Genomic DNA, 16,566 nt, shown 5'->3' on the forward strand with positions numbered 1-16,566 from the left:
TTACATCAATAGACGAAGCTTTTTCCTGTTCCACAAATAGCAAGAGCAGGGCTTCCAATCTATCCTGCTTCTGAGTTGCTCTTAATTTAGTTTTAACTTGGGTCAGTTTGGAGAAAGCTCTCTCACCCGTGCAGCTTGTGACAGGTATAAAGAAAGTCGCTGAAGTACAGTATAGAATGCAGTAAATATCTTATTTCTCCAATGACATCAAAAAATCGAAAAACTATAGACACTCGTTTCATCAGCGATAATCACACGTTTGTTCCAAGTAATGACATTTTCAACTTCTTACAAACTGCTGCTTGTTTTCTCTCTTATTGAAATATCTGTTTTTAATTCTCTTTGATAAAGCTGCCCATTAGGGTGTGCCTAGGCACACCCGGCACACCCCGTAGCTACGCCTATGATCCACATAACTGCATAACTCTAATGTTTGGCCATAGTAAGGCTACCAAACCTCGTGGCTTAAACTTGGCGTCCATCCTTAGCAAGTGGAAGAATTACACAGTCGCACGAATGAGATATGTCTCGTCTCCTCATAGGCCTTGGAAAGTACACTGTTCAAAAATACATTGTTTTACTTCGAAATCACAGCAACGGCTGTCTTTCCTTTTCGTAAGTAGCGATTATGAATCGGACAAAAGAATTTGCAAATGTGTTATTTAAAATGCAAAACGAAAAATCTTTTATCAGAAATTCCTTTGGATCTACCACGTTCTTGTACACTGAAATCACACAAAGGCTGTAAAATGAGTAGACGGGAGGTGGGTCGATGTGGAATCTCATAGCAAGTTCCGCACCGAAATCAGTGTAAGTTTCAATGTTAACATGAATGAATAGCATGTAAAATAATGCTTGTTAGTTTTCGAGTACTTATGCTTCATCATTTAAATAAAAATATAGATAGAGATGTGACGATAAATAATTAAATACAAGAACCCGCATGTCAGTATTGAGTGCAGTAAGAAATCACATCATCTGCAAAAGATTCATTCTGGAAGTTAACTTTCGTTATTTCTTATTTGTTCTTATAATTTTTGTGTTATTTCTAAAGAATTTTTAATATATTTGTGAAGAAAAATAACAGAACTAATTGCAATTTTACTATTTCTAAAAGAATTGTTGACCTAGAGACTGTCAATATTGCTGGAATCTACAGAGAATTGACTTTATTTTGATATCTTGTTGTTTATATAAGTAGTGTTTTGTCAGTTACTTTTCCAAATGCATTCAATTTATTCACGAAATAAATGGGTGGCTGAAATTCAAGCCGATATAATGGACTTTGGTCATAATTACTCTAGAAATAAAAATTTTATTCAATGTTCAAGTATTTGGTATACAAGTTAATTAGGAACTGTTGGCGATCTGATTTAGTGATTTGAATGGTTGTTGATTTGGTGTTTTAAGTCCACTTTATGCACAGTAAGGCTAATCAGGACTGGACCTACAGGTTAAAATGAGATCCGAACTACTATGTGCCTCCGCCGGTACCCATTGATTACAAAGTAATGACGCTACCACTGCGACATGGGGAGGTATTTTAGTGATTTGGTTTTGTTTTGTAAACAGTGCGAGTTATCTTATAAGAATAACGCGTAATGACGGACATGTTAACGGATTCTAAGGAAATGGTTGTGTTAAAATGTCCATGTGTGGAGTGGATGAAAAAGCATCCGATCATTTGTGCTGCAAATTCAGTATGTTCAACTAGACGTAATAAAAGTGTTGTATAAAGCGTAGATAATCACATCTTGACACACACTCCTGTAAGAATTTGTAACGGTTTGGTATTGACTTCAGTTACGTGTGTTGGTGCTGGTGGAAGTTCGATCGTGGAAAGGACGGCGCAGACCAAGGACATCCGAGTAGCTAAAAGTTGGAGGGAAGACGTTGCTGGTGATCGAAACCGGAGCGAAAGTATCTTGTGTTGGTTTGCACGTGTTCCGGCGAAAAATCATGGTGAAAGCTAGTTCTCCATGATCCGGAATACCTATTGGACACCTTGGACATTCGAATCCAGTGAGGGGTGATTTTATGGATAATCGCATGTTCAGGAAAAAAAGTTTGCCATAGACACGACCATGAGGTAAGGAATTTCCGCTTTCAATAAGTGAAGTGCAGGAAGAAATCAAAATTCGCGTCTTGTAGATATACCACAAAGACTTTCGCAACAATAGGACATAACTCGTAATCATCGTATACGATAAAATAAAGAACTGTACATAACTCGTAAATATCGAGTTCAGTGAAATAAATTGCTGTGCATAGCCTATAATCGAGTGACGGGTATACGTGTAGTATGTCTCTACATTGGAAGAAGAAGAAAGACAATAAGTTTAGTATCTCTCCACATTTTGAATGGGTAGCAAGTTTTTCATTTTCGTATTTTTTTAAATTTTACTTTCACCTAGGTTAGGTTAGGTTAGGAGTGTTCATTGAACACTGCAAATCAGAAAAATGACTCAATCAGGACTTTAAAAGAATGATGAAAATGTTTGCAAAGAACATGAATAGTTATCACCAGTGAACACTCATAACTTAACTTAACCTAACCTAACCTAACCTTACCTACGTGAAAGCAAAATAAAGAAAACATACACAGGATCAGTCCTTCCGATTTTCGTATGTCGAGAATGTGAATACGTACTGCCGTGATTTAATGTGGAGACATAGTACACCTATACCCGAGTGACGCTCTGTACGTGGTTCAGGCAGCCATCTTGAGAAAAAGAAACACTTTTCGGCAAACAAGATATCGATGCGATAAAAGTAGGCAACTGCGTGAACAACGGTTCTTCGAAAGTTCGATCGGACAACGTCACCTAACTAAATCATCGTGTAGTTCGAATGTATGAAAAAGGAAACTAGCGTTATCGGGTTGAGATCTCTTCCAATGTACGGACAAGGTCTTTTTGAAAGATAATAAGTTACACGAGAAACCTGAAAAATATTTGATTTAATTTTACCGGTGTTGTAAAATTAACACGAGATAATTTTCAGTAACTTCGAATGTGTCACATTACGCGACGGTAATTGTTGACGTCGTTGTAATAATTATAAACTTATGCACTCAGTATGAATATAATATATACCAGCTGGTTCAATGGTTTCGTGTAGGAATCTTGAACTGACGCTGATTCAAACCTTTCACTGTGGTTCCTACAATTTAAATGGCCACTAGACAGTGGCATGCATACCATGTAAGCTACAGACGCATTGCTTCGGAATGCAAACACATAACAATATATGAGATCGTTATAATCACACGATTATTCAATAACATCTAGATAAAACCGTTCCATTTCTTTGGTACACATACAAGTAGATCAAATACCAGCGTCTGCAGACCTGCACTGAGAAGCCGAAGCGATATCCTCTCGCATCGGTTCAGCAGTGACAGACAGTTGCACGCGCAACTGAAGGTCACGAGCCGTCTCAGTGAATTTCTGCCACAAACAAAGCTAGCATCGCACAGGGAGTTCGTTTACTCTTTACAGAGACAGAGAATGTATCGGAGTGTTTCAACTCTTATTGTTTTTGGTTTTCCTCAGTTTACGGGTTGGAATGCCGAATGTATATGAAAATGTGTGAAGGTACAAGGTAGTGTCTAGTAATATAGAACAATGTATAAAAGAGCTTTTGTCCAAGACGTTTTCTGCCCGTTCTTACTCAGAAAAAGTTAGATAATTAAAAATGGACGGCCAACACCAGAACTAACGAACTTGGTTCGAAAGACTAGTACATTCACTACACATTTTTAGTGTAACATGTATACTAAATGTAACTGGTTAGCCAGTAGAGCTGAGCTAAATGCGGTGTTTTTCGAAGATGGGGATGAGTGATGATATGATGAAGTTGATGAATAGACAGTCACAAACATGCATGCCTAGGCCAGGATTCGAACCCGGGACCCCTGGCGTCGTAGCGCGATGTGGTAACCACTCCGCCAAGGTGGGGGGGCGGTTATTAAATTACATGTTATGTCATCACAAAACGAAGTCTTTTCACGCAAAAGCTAGTATAATATATTGAGAAATTTCGAATTTTGCATAATTCCCAGGATACTTAGACTCCCCGAAAGTGTCAAGAGACATTTTTGAGGAGCCCGTGAAAGACTAAAATATGCCGCAAAGCAGTGGCGTGCGGTGTTTCTATGAAGGCAAGCCTGCCCGTTGATATACTATTGTTTACTTTAAAATTTTATATTCAGTGCTTCGGTTATCTAAATGGTCACTGCACGCCACTGCCACTAGGTATTTACGTGCGTGTATTAGTATATTAAGAGTACATACACTCGTGGTAAATATGCTTTAAGTCACACAAGGTTCACAAGTTTTTTGGTTGTTACATTTTTAAAAGTTTATTTCCTTTGTAAATATACGATTGATGTAAAGTTATGTTCAATTTCAGATCAGAATAAATACAATGGCTGTTCGAACGAGTTACATTTACCAAAACAAATATTCATTGTGTTTAGTGTTGCCATCTTTACTCATATTCTAATCATTGATTTCTCTTACAGGAGGGGGAATTACTGACAATGAGATATTCTGCCCATAATCATAGCATATAATAGATCTGCACAATTTGTAAATTTAAAGTAATGAATTTTAATTTTCCTATTGATAATTTACAGATAGAATGTACATTTATGGTTTATCTTGTAAAGCGTAAGAAAAGGAGGGAGTGAAAACTTGGTGGTATTTTAATTTGGTTTCTAGTTCAAGTTAATCCCGGGAGAAATCTTGAGGGACATTAGGGAACATTAATTGATTACCTCGTAAAATTCTTTGGTACAAGGTAACCACAAAGTCCTTTGAATAAATTAAGTTGTAATAGTTTCTATCCTTTTGCATCGTACGGTAGATCCACAAAAATAGTTTGTAGTTTGAAAGGTGTTGGTTGATCTTAGGAAACTTCAGTGGTGTGAGGGTTGAAGATAGGATTTCCTGCAACGTAAAGGATTGGGCACCCACGCTAATATCGAACCGTTCATTTCGAAAAATAACAAAATCGGTTGATTTTCGTTAGTTCTTCTTTCTTCGGATACACTTTTCGTTAGTTCTCAATAATTGTACAACTTATTCGCTGAATAAGTAACCCCAAGGAATCTGCAGTTCCCATCTACCTCAAGGAATTTTGAATCAATAATGGTCCATATTGGTACACAATGCACCTCAATGATTAATTTAGATAAAATTTATATCATGTTTCCAAATGTATACAATTTTTTCAGGAAATAATATGCAGAATGTGAATTTGGAACCACCAATTTTCCCTGTGAAAAAAAAAATATATAGCGATGGTTAATTTTCGTTTTTGTCCCCTTTACATCTGATAAAATTTACTTGTCTCTCAGAATTTATCCGATTTTTTTGCAGAATTAATAATAGAGAGCAATACATTTTTTACAACCCCACCTTCGTAACTGAATGGTTAGCACAGGCGCTACGACACCAGGAGCCTAGATTTGAATCCCGGCCTGAAAATGGGTGTTCTTTTTGAGTGTCCCATCATAATTTTCATCATATCACTCCTCATTCCTATCTTTGTGATTATCCAAAAGAAATCAACACTAAATACGTTGACGTAAAAAGAAAAACACTACACACGCAACATTTCACAGACTAGGAAACATATTCAAAATCGAAATTTTACGAATGTAGTGTTTTTCCCCGTAAGTTCAACAGCCTTGGTCAGTGAATTTAGTGTTTTTGTAGCATTGAAACAATGGTTTATTGTGTTGCCGTTATCCAAAACATCCACATGCAATTTTAATCAAATAGCATTCAACATTCGAAAATTCTTGATCGTAATGCTCAGATGTGAAATTTTCGTCACTTTTCTCACGAATTAAATGGGTCGAAACTATTTTATACTGCCCCAACACATTTTTTAATTTGAAATGGATTATTTCCTCGATCGGTAGATTTCCGTTAGCTCTGCTAAAATATTTGTTAATTCTCAAAATTAATTCGTTTTGTTCGCCGAATAAGCAATGGAGTCTAATGTTAACACTGTTAAGCCTTGTTCCTATGTTAATAAAACATTAAAATGTTGACCAAGGCAAACTTTGATAGTATAAAAATATACATAAAAACGTAACGTTTCCACCCTCTAACAGGATCTTCTTCAGATGAAACTTCACAACAAATAAATGAAAGTTACAAAACATCATCTTATATATACACTTCCAGACAGGTTCCATACACAAAACAACACGAAGGCACCAGTCCTTATTTTACACCATTTAATTTCAGAAATTCCTGAGTGTGGAATCGCCTGACAGGTAATTGACAGGTACCTGGTAAAAGTCTCACCTCATAAATACTTCCACTAATGGACCTAGACAGATTCCTTATTTCCTGGACTCCTTCCATCCCCTTTTCTTTCTTCGTTTTTCTTCCTTCGTTTTTCTTCCTTCCTTTCTCTCATCCTTTCCACTCTTTCTAGCACTCCAAGATGATGTTTTGTAACTTTAATTTATTTGTTGTGAAGTTTCGTCTGAAGAAGACCCTGCTAGAGGGTGGTAACGTTACGTTTTTAAGTATATTTTTATACATCAAAGTTTGCCTTGGTTAGCATTTTAATGTTTTATTAATAGAGTCCAATTGAAATTTGCCAACTCTCACGCGGAATTCTAATCAAACAACAGTCATTATTAGTAGATTGCAAATCAGTAATGATTAGTATTTATTAAAGTTCTGTCAATTTTCCAAGTATCCAATTTACTTATGAAATAAATGTTTGGACAAAATTTCAATTTCGGTTGATTTTCGATTTGTCCATATAGCTTACATTTGTTTGTTTAAAAAGCGGACATACAATTTGATACATCTATCTACCTATATGCATTTACACACACACACACACACACACACACACACAACATACATGGACTCCCAATGGCGTAGTGGTAACGTTGTTGCCATCTAATCGAGGGTTACAGGGCTCGATACCCTGTGGAGGCACATGGTTTGGATTCAACTTTAAACTTCAGATACAGTCCCGATTAGCCTTCTGTGCATAAAGTGGACTTAAAACAAAAGAAACTTCACACAAGAAGTCACTGTAAGGTGGTGATGGGATATTCACTCCAAGGAAAAACCCAATGCAGTAAAACCTCGTTAATCCGGACCCCGATAAGCCGGACTTCGCTTACTCCGGACAGGCAAAAAGAAAAAAAAAGCAGAATGCAAGATTTTAAATGTAGCTAGAAGTCAACAAGAGAACTTTCCAAAGAAAGGCAGTCAGCCACTGATGAAATTCTGTTTCCCGCAGACTTTGTACTGTACTGCATAGTGTATTTAGGCCTATGTCCTTTAAATACACCATAATAAACGTGTTTTGTTGCTATAAACCGAGTTTTAATGTACTCTATACTGTTCGTTTAGGTTATTTCAGTTAATCCGGATATTCGTCAAACCGGTCAACTTCCCATACAGTACATCATGGTTTCAGATATGTTACGGATACGTAACTCGTGAAACATTGTAACATTGCAGCAACATTGCGAAGCATTACTGTGATGTTTCAGCAATGTAAAAATGTCCGCGAATATAACATAACACTCGTAATGTTACAGAAACATGTCAGTGTAACATTGTAGAAACATGTCAGGGGAACATTTCGGATACATTTCCGTAAGGTTTTGTGATATTTCAGTTACATTAGTGACATTATATCACATTATTGTTATATTGAATGGAATCAACACTTTATTCATAAATGGCATATTTGAGGGGGGTTTGGGGTTAAGCACCTTCAAAAATTATTACAATATTTACTTGTAAAAAATTAGTGAAAATATAATTCACAGTATTTCTTTTATAATCAAGTACTCTCATGCTGCAAAAGTGCCAGAGGTCTTGCGTTTGAAACCTCATTAGGCGTGATGTTTAATATTTATTTTATCTCCCATCCATTGACCACATATCTCAATTAATCTCGTCAGGAGAAAAAGTGTTTCTTCATGTCAGACAATAGCTATAGCTAAAAGAACTTCAGACAACTCAAAAGAAAATACAACATGCAACTGGTATTCACCATTAAATCCCAACATGCCTTCAAATGTGTACAAAGGAATAGAGTTTTACATGCAATAACAAAGCTGTTTGTGTTTTTCTGTGCCATGTCACAAGGAAGGTTGGATTGAGGTAATGTTATCAGCATCATGCTTCAGTCACTTTTCCACCACTTTACCAATTGATTATAGACTGGAACATGTAAACATTTTACTAATTACTAAAATTTCAATGTGCATTCTGGCACTTTACGATGAAAAATCTGGTACAATGAGGTATATTAAATATATTAAGTACAAAAGAATGAAGAGGTAACTTGAGCATATCACCTCAAATCAAAAATCAAAATTAATGTAATGATTTAATTGCGCACTTGCATGTTTGTAAATTATCACGATTTGTTGGTCAGTTTCAGAATACCCTGAGAAATTGAATTAAGCACATTGTAACCAAGGGATTTATGTTTCGAAACACAGGTAGGGGCATATTGCGGTGATACGAATACCATTTTGAATTGTAGGTCCAGTCCCGATTAGCATGTTTATGCATTGATTGGTACTTAAAACATGAACTAAAATAACCAAATAAATATAAATAAGCATACTTTGATTTTTTACACCAGAGAGTGGTCAGGCACTATCCATGTCACCGTTGAACACTAAAAATTGCACATGAATCACATCAAAGAAAAATTATTATAAAAATAATATTTTTCATAAAATATATTCTTTATTTGTCTGAATTTGTCAAGATTCAATTGATTCTGTTCTGTTGAGAAGCATTTCATTGTAGGCTCTCCGCTATAACCTCATGTTGGAGTGCATTAACATTCAGTTTTCCTGAAATGAAATATTGTCATATAATATCAATTCTGGTCAGAATTTTCATTTCAAGAAGCAATATTTTGCACAAGTAAAATAAGAGCAAGCCATATTTTTGATCTTTTGGTTCCATATCTGATCTAAAATTCTACAAATTTTCTCACACTTCAGTTTTATTTCTCAAAATTGCATTTCATTATCAGTGCATGGCCAAAAACAAGAAATAAGCTACTACGTTCTTGCCAAACATGTAAAAAAAAAAGAAAGTTTTACCAAGGTATTTGCTATATTTGCCTTTACTTGCAAAAAGTCTCTGTTTGGCGCAAAAATGGTAGATTGGAGCCCACAGCAGATATCTATAATGTGCTATACATCATGGAGAATATGATGCAAGATTGCACTTTGAAACTATAACAATCATATATCCAGCAAATATCTAATTTACAAATCCTTTGTTTATGTAACTGCAGTGTAAATATGTTAGTTTGGATCAACGCAACATGTTTTTATGAATTTTGTGCACAACAAATGCAAATTAGTCCATTTTGCTTTACGTATCGTTATTACTTACTTGCTTCCTGTTGCTTCTGAGTTTGCTCTACAGAAGCCACTCCGCCACATTAGACACCTCTTGCTTCATAGAATGTTTGACATTTGCAGTATCAAATATCTAAAAGTATGGATTTCATCTTTTCCTTTCACGGTTTGATTTTAACTACAGACATATGTATGGGCAGCCCTCTTCAAGGGAAGGTGGATGGGAGAATCTCTCATCTTTGATTCTAAGTTGATTCTAAGGATGGAGTAGAAAGAGTGAAGCAGTACATTTTCCTTTCAATCTAAAAAATTACATCCTAAAACAATTGTTGTCATATCTTTTATTTTCCAGACTTAAAAGAATAATTTTTCATAATGATGTGTGATCGAATGAATTTTTAGCATAAAAACTAAATATTACCAATTTTGTACCTCTTTAAACTTAAAACAAGAATTGAACCATAAATGACCCAAATCTAGTATATTAAACTTGTATTGTTTCATAGTCTTGAATTATTGTAACTTCAAATCCAAATTTTGCTCAAAAATCATTATTCTTGCGAAAGAAACAAGTCTTAAATCAGCCATAAAATGCCTAAATACTGCTAAATCTGCATGAAAAGTAATTGTTGAAGTCATAAACATTTTAGTCTTGAAGAAAATTACAAATAAACATCAAGAATTGACATTCTACATGTCAGCTCCATTCAGTTTTTTTTTATAAAATTATCTTCGAAGAATGCCGTAAAACCGATGGAATTTTGAATTTTTTGCAAACAAAATTGCTTTTACCTCATATTATTTGCTCAGAACTAGAAAAATATTTTTAGTGAATGCTCAATATATTATGTAACATCTAAATGGTTAATATTAGTGAAAACAAGTGTTGCATCTACTTCTTTAGAAAATTCCTCAACACTCCGTGGATTCTTTTTTTCTCTCCATGTTTCATCTTTCTTTTAACATGCAAGTTAAATACAACATCTTCAACTTGTGCAATCGTGTAGTATCATAATTAGTCACGAAAAATAGCATTTTAACCTTTTATTTGATTTTTGTTAATAACACTGGGGAACAGTGAAATTGCGGCACAGTGTTTGAGAGCTAATTTAGGGCGATTTCATGCTGCTGAATAATGATATAATAATATATTTCCTGAATTGGCTCTAATTTATGAAATAAATGCAACTAAACCAAAATGGCTGAAACATAACACATACATATAAATGAACTTCCAACAACAATTTAATATTTCTTTTTGTGATTAGAATCATTAACATGATTTTTTGGTTCACTCCATGTCATGGGCACTCCAAATTTGAGTCCCTTTCGTCCGCCTTGGCCCCAATAACGAAGTGATTCCAAACAAGTTTTTCAAACTATATGTGGGACCCATTTTTTATTCTGTTGTCCCAGATTTTTGGCAAAATAAATCTCTCACTACATCCGTGATATTTCATCCCTGTGATGGTAGACAATATATTCCACATATATAGCAAAAAACATTTGGGTTATTGAAACACTTACTACGTGAGGAACTCATATTTCCAATGTATTCACATTAAACCCATTTCGCTTATTTATACTACAAAATTCAACATTAAGAGATATATTGGATATATTGCCTAGCAATGCTTCATAAGTTGCCTGGCAACAATTTACAAATAAATAAATAAGTTTCTTAATGGGAATTTCAGCCCATAACGAAATTTTGATATTACCGAGAAAAGCGTGGAGTAATTTTACCTCCTACATTTTCCATGGTATGTTTATTTTTATAACTGGAGTCAATTTAACTGAACCAATCAAACAATTGGCAATCACAGCTGTTTTGTGTGCTGAAACTGTTATTAAACTTTATGCCACAAAATATTTTTTTTTGTTCCCCAGTGTAATCTTTAATTCTACTTACCTAATTACGAAGAAATGATGAATAAAATATATGCAGGACATCACAAGCCTTATGAGGAAAAAAAACTATACAAAACAATATGAGAGAGAGAGATGATTAACATAACAGACTAACCTAGCAAGTGATTACGAGAGGATTGTAATTAGGAATTAAGTTTTGTCACAGAACAAATACCCATGTAGTGATTGATGACTGGAAATATTGGAAAATCTAGCTTTGCACATCAACTACCTACCCTGATAAGCAGAACGAAAAAAAGAATGTATACAACAAAATATCTTCTGATTTTGCATGTATTTCATAACAAGAATTCCTCACATTATAGTGGATAACGAGACAGGTTAAAAAAAAATTATAAACACTTGCTTGATAGCCTGGCATAGCTAGTCATTTTTTTTAATAATAAACACTGTCTAGTCATGCCACTGTGACACTACCAGTAGTCATGGCATAGTGTCACTTTCAGAGGGCTGTGTTTTTATAAGCCAGTTCCATGTCTGTTTTTTTCTATAATTGCACTTCAATGTAAACAGAATTTTGATTATGACTGCTATGTTCATTTGATCTATTATCAAAGGTTTTTTCATCAGTTAATTTTATTCTTGATAGTTAAAGTGCTCCCCTGTGCTTAGCACCACGCCATGAAGGCGTATAGGGGGTGTGGGGGTAACTTCTTGATACTTTGTGCAACCAAACGAGAGCTGATCAAACAAGTATTGAGTTTGATGAATGTTGTACATTACCTATCTAAACCAAATTCTGACAATTATAAGCAACAAAATTCAGTTAGCATTGGGAGTGTCCCTATTCATCTAATCGACCCCGAAAACTATGGGTATCACACTAATGTCGGTCGTTTTCGATTATTTTTACGTCATACCTTTCCACCACACCCCTAGGAGTACCAGAGGTGTCTTACCCCCACAGTACTTCTTCCCACATTGTAAGTCATATGTATACCAAGTTTGGTCATCGTGAATGTTACCAATTAGCTTAGCGACTCCAAAAACTATGGATTCGACACTCATTTTGGTCATTTCTGACATTTTAATTTTCACCCCCTCTCACCCCCATCCCGATAGGTAGGTGATGAACTTGAAGTGAAACGGCATTAGGAATGTCAACATTCATCTTAGAGACCCCGAAAACTATGGATTCCTCACTTACATAGGGTCGTTTTAGATTATTTTTACGTCACCCCCTCCCACCCACCCCTAGGGGTGTCAGTTATGCCGGAACATACATACACACATACATCCATTTTTATATATTAAGATTGTTGCTTATTTTGTTTGTATCACGTGTTCAAATTTGCAATTGACCATGTTGGAAAATAAATTTTACTTCCGCAAATTGATGTGCGTGTTTATTACGTCACAGACATTAAAACTAATGTGAGACCTGTGTTGCCAATCAGAGTGGTGTGGTATTTAGTTCGACGCTGTGAGAAGTTTATCAGCGCAGGTTGTGCTTTCTTGAAGTTTAGTGGAAACGAGGGCTAGTTGTTACAATTTCAACTTCGGATTTTTTTATGATTTTCCTACTACACATGCAATAATCAAATTTTCAGTATTAAACCATCACACCTATGGGCAATGCATATATTTTTTCCAATGGAATAGCTTTACATTATGAACTTGTAAACGTTATATTTTTGGAACTCGGAAAATTGTTTTGATCAGCGTCAGTTCAAGATTCCTACACGAAACCATTGAACCAGCTGGTATATATTATATTCATACTGAGTGCATAAGTTTATAATTATTACAACGACGTCAACAATTACCGTCGCGTAATGTGACACATTCGAAGTTACTGAAAATTATCTCGTGTTAATTTTACAACACCGGTAAAATTAAATCAAATATTTTTCAGGTTTCTCGTGTAACTTATTATCCTTCAAAAATACCTTGTCCGTACATTGGAGGAAATCTCAACCCGGTAACACTAGTGTCCTTTTTCATACATTCGAACTACACGATGATTCAGTCAGGTGACGTGGTCCGATCGAACATTCGAAGAACCGTTGTTCACGCAGTTGCCTACTTTTATCGCATCAATATCTTGTTTGCCGAAAAGTGTTTCTTTTTTTCAAGATGGCTGCCTGAACCACGTACAGTGCGTCACTCGGGTATAGGTGTACTATGTCTCCACATTAAATCACGGCAGTACGTATCCACATTCTCGACATACGAAAATCGGAAGGACTGATCCTTTGTATGTTTTCTTTATTTTGCTTTCACTTAGGTAAGGTTAGGTTAGGTTAGGTTTAGTTAGGAGTGTTCACTTATGATAACTATTCATGTTCTTTGCAAACATTTTCATCGTTCTTCTAAAAGTCCTGATTGAGTCATTTTTCTGATTTGTAGTGTTCAATGAACGCTCGTAACCTAAATTAACCTATGTGAAAGTAAAATAAAAATAACATACGAAGATGAAGAACTTCCTACCTATTCAAATGTGGATACATACTAAACTTATTGTCTTTCTTCTTCTTCCAATGTAGAGACATACTACACGTATACCCGTCACTCAATTATAGGCTATGCATAGCAATTTATTTCACTGAACTCTATATTTACGAGTTATATATAGTGCTTTATTTTATCGAATACGATGATTACGAGTTATGTCCTATTGTTGCGAACGTCTTTGTGGTAGATCTACAAGACGCGAATTTTGATTTCTTCCTGCACTTCACTTATTGAAAGCGGGAATTCCTTACCTAATGGTCGTGTCTATGGCAAACCTTTTTTCCTGAACATGCGATTATCCATAAAATCATCCCTCACTGGATTCGAGTGTCCAAGGTGTCCAATAGGTATTCCGGATCATGGAGAACTAGCTTTCACCATGATTTTTCGCCGGAACACGTGCAAACGAACACAAGATAATTTCGCTCCGGTTTCGATCACCAGCAATGTCTTCCCTCCAACTTTTAGCTACTGGGATGTCCTTGGTCTGCGCCGTCCTTTCCACGATCGAACTTCCGCTAGCACCACCACACGTAACTGAAGTCAATACCAAACCGTTACAAATTCTTACAGGAGTGTGTGTCAAGAAGTGATTATCTACGCTTTATACAACAGTTTTATTACTTCTAGTTGAACATACTCAATGGCAGCACAAATGATCAGATTCTTTTTCATCCACTCCACACATGGAAATTTTAACACAAATATTTCCTTAGAATCCGTTAACATGTCCGTCATTACGCGTTATTCTTATAAGATAATTCGCACTGTTTACAAAACAAAAGTTGTATTACTCTCAAGTTCCTACGAAAATAAATGATAAGTTTATAATAAATATGAAGATTTCAATTACATAATTAATGAATATTTCCTTCTTTCTTACTTAAAAAGGGACATCTAGTGTGTAAATTTTAAATCATACATTTGCGGATCCATTATGATCATAAGCTATTGTGCCCTAGCGTAATTATTTGAACTACCCGTGCATTAACACAACAAGCAACCCCAAATCACTAAAAGGTCTCCCCAATGTAGCAGTGCTAGCGTCGTCGCTTTGTAATCAATGGGTCCCGGTGGAAACACATAGTGGTTCGGATCTCATTTTAAGCTGTAGGTCCAGTCCAGATTAGCCTTACTGTGCATAAAGTGAACATAAAACACCAAATCAACCAACCAATCAAATCACTAAATCAGTTCGCCAACTGTTCCTAATTAACTTGTATACCAAATACTTGAACATTGAAGGATTTTTTTTTCTGTAGTAATTATGACCTAAGTCCATCATATCGGCTTGAAATTAAGCCATCCATTTATTTCGTGAATAAATTGAATGCATTTGGAAAAGTGATGACAATTTTATCAGAACTAACCAATTCTCTGTATATTCCAGCAATATTTACAGTCTCTAGGCCAACAATTCGTGTAGAAATAGTGAAATTTCAATTCGTTCTGTTATCTTTTTTCACAAATATATTAAAAAATTTTAGAAGAAACAAAAAATTATAAGAACAAATAAAAAGAACAAAAGTTCACTTCCCATTTAATTTATTTCCTTAATAATATCCATGTATGGTTGTAACGACCCTGCGTGGTCATCACATGTAGCTATCCTGCGTGATAGCCATATTCTTTAATATATAATTATTAATGCTTGAGAAATGCCCTGCGAGGCTTACGCTTTTGATTTATCTTTTATCTAATTTTGAGTGCATTGTTGTTAAGCATGAAGCATATATTGTTATGGCACACACGTTTGGTTAAAGAAAGCATGCTAAATACCCTGCGTGGTTTACGCATTCAGTTATCTTTTGTGCAGTAATTGTTGTTTAATTTGTAACTTGCATTGTCGAATCTCTTTGTCTTGTAAATTCTTTAATGTAACGTGTTTAGTTTAGCACACAAGTGTTAAGTTTATATCGCCACATGCTAGTGGTTTTTACAATGCTAAACTTGATATTTTATAACGCACGAGTTGCATCTCGTGAATTGAAGGGAGTTTGCAACGCTGCAGCCGGCTTAGTTCCGATCTTCTCCACCCGCCTCAGTGCTGCCACCAAACAGTATATAAACAAAGCAGCGAGGCCCGGAGCTCAGTCGACTGCCAGATGCCGACTGCGAAAGACCTGGTTCCCAGATCTAGTCTGGAAGTTTCCCCTACCAGGATCCAATAGCTTCCTTGAGAAGGAAGGAGGAGAAAAGAAAAGCAGTTTTCCTACCTACCTGGTCTGCCCCATAAGAGCTTGATGTGCTACCCTTGGGTCGTGGCGGCCCAAGCCCAAGTCTCCTGGGTGCTTCCAGACCTACCCTTTGTACCTTGCCGTCTCTTGCTACTGACTGGACATACCAAGGGACCGAACCGTTCCCTTGTCGTAGCTGGATTGACTTTGCGGCGTCCTTTCATACCAACACCTTTGTGAAACCGCGGGCCCTTGGCCCGTCCCTCGCTATTGACGCTTTCGCATGTTGTCCCCAGACGGCGTGGCACGTGACGGCTACCCAGGTTCCTATTGGTTACCTGTATTAGTGGGTTCCCCCCTAAATTAGATAAGAATACTAATACTGCCCAGGTACCTCACTGAGGAGGATTTAAGAGCGTATGTGCTAAACTGTTATTTACATGCGTGTATAAATATAAATAAACTTTTACAAGTTGACCTTTCCATACTAAACCCCGCAAGCCCTGAGATACTTTGAGTCCATGTCCTCGGCTGGCTACAAGCTAGCATATATGGGTACATTTTTGCACCGCTCCGTAGTGTAGTGGGCAGTGCTCCGGCGCGCGGACGTTGCAAAAG

Source organism: Lepisma saccharinum, chromosome 18 (assembly GCF_977018435.1).
Source record: "Lepisma saccharinum chromosome 18, izLepSacc3.1, whole genome shotgun sequence".
In the NCBI taxonomy this organism is placed as follows: domain Eukaryota; kingdom Metazoa; phylum Arthropoda; class Insecta; order Zygentoma; family Lepismatidae; genus Lepisma; species Lepisma saccharinum.